The sequence below is a fragment of the Egretta garzetta genome, unplaced genomic scaffold (assembly GCF_000687185.1).
Source record: "Egretta garzetta isolate BGI_Z169 unplaced genomic scaffold, ASM68718v1 scaffold107, whole genome shotgun sequence".
NCBI lineage: Eukaryota > Metazoa > Chordata > Aves > Pelecaniformes > Ardeidae > Egretta > Egretta garzetta.
The window spans coordinates 2,123,949-2,124,972 of NW_009260399.1; positions in this window are offsets into that span (position 1 = coordinate 2,123,949).

The following is a 1,024-nucleotide window of genomic DNA, read 5'->3' on the forward strand; positions in this document are numbered from 1 at the left end:
ACCCAGGGGGCGATGGCTTTGGCACAGTGCCCCGGGTCTTGCCGGCTGGTGGGTTCTCAGCTGCAGCTGAACAAACCGAACAGCAACTTCTCCCTACAGCAGAAGACATTTCTCTCATGGTAGGCATCCCCAGAGGTCTGAATCACGTGTAATTTGGTGATACCTGACCGCGAGAGCAGGTCTTTGGTCTTCGGCAGAGTCCGGGAGCTGCTGCAGGCGTGGGCCATTCGATGCTCTGCGTGCTGGAGCGGGGAGGCTGGCTGTGCTCCTGAGGTCAGGTGCGATTCCTGTAAACTGCCTGAGCACCAGCGATTGCGGCACCGGTGTCCATGAGTAAATAAAAAGGCTATGCTTGCTGAAACTCCCTAAGCTCTGTGCTGCTTATTTTTTTTCCCCCTTTTTTATTATCTTCACGTTGGAAGCTCTGTGCATCTGGATTCTCGAGGGAGAGGCTGTGGAGTCAGCTGTGAAGACATGCTAGAGGAAGGGAAGGCTTCCCTGCTTGGTGCCTCTCTGCCTTTGGGGTCATTCCCAGCTCACCCAGGATGGTGCTGCTCGACGGCTCTATCTGGAAAGGCATAAAACCAGACCAGTGTATGGGTTCATGTGCCTCAGCTCTCTTTCCTCAGGTTTGTTCCCCAGCTCTCCCTCCGCACATGCTCGTGCTGCTCGTGGCCAAAAGCTTCATATAATGGCACACCAATAGCTGCAGCCAAGGTCTTATTCTTCACCCTTATGCACTTCCAAGTGCCCAAAGCTCTCTGAGGTTTATAAGAATTCAGCACCAAAATGGAATCTTCAGTTTTCTGAGTAGTTTCTTTCTAATGAAATACAATGTTCCAAAAAATATGTGGCATACTTCATTTTTACCAATTCTAAGAAAAGGCTGATGAAGGCAGGCAGGCTTTCTTCTGGTTATAAACAGATGAAAGAGTCACTGATAATTTAACATAATTTACAAAAAAACACACCTTAAATTCTGCCTTTTCTCTATAGCCGTAAGACCTGTTCAGACACCTCTCTG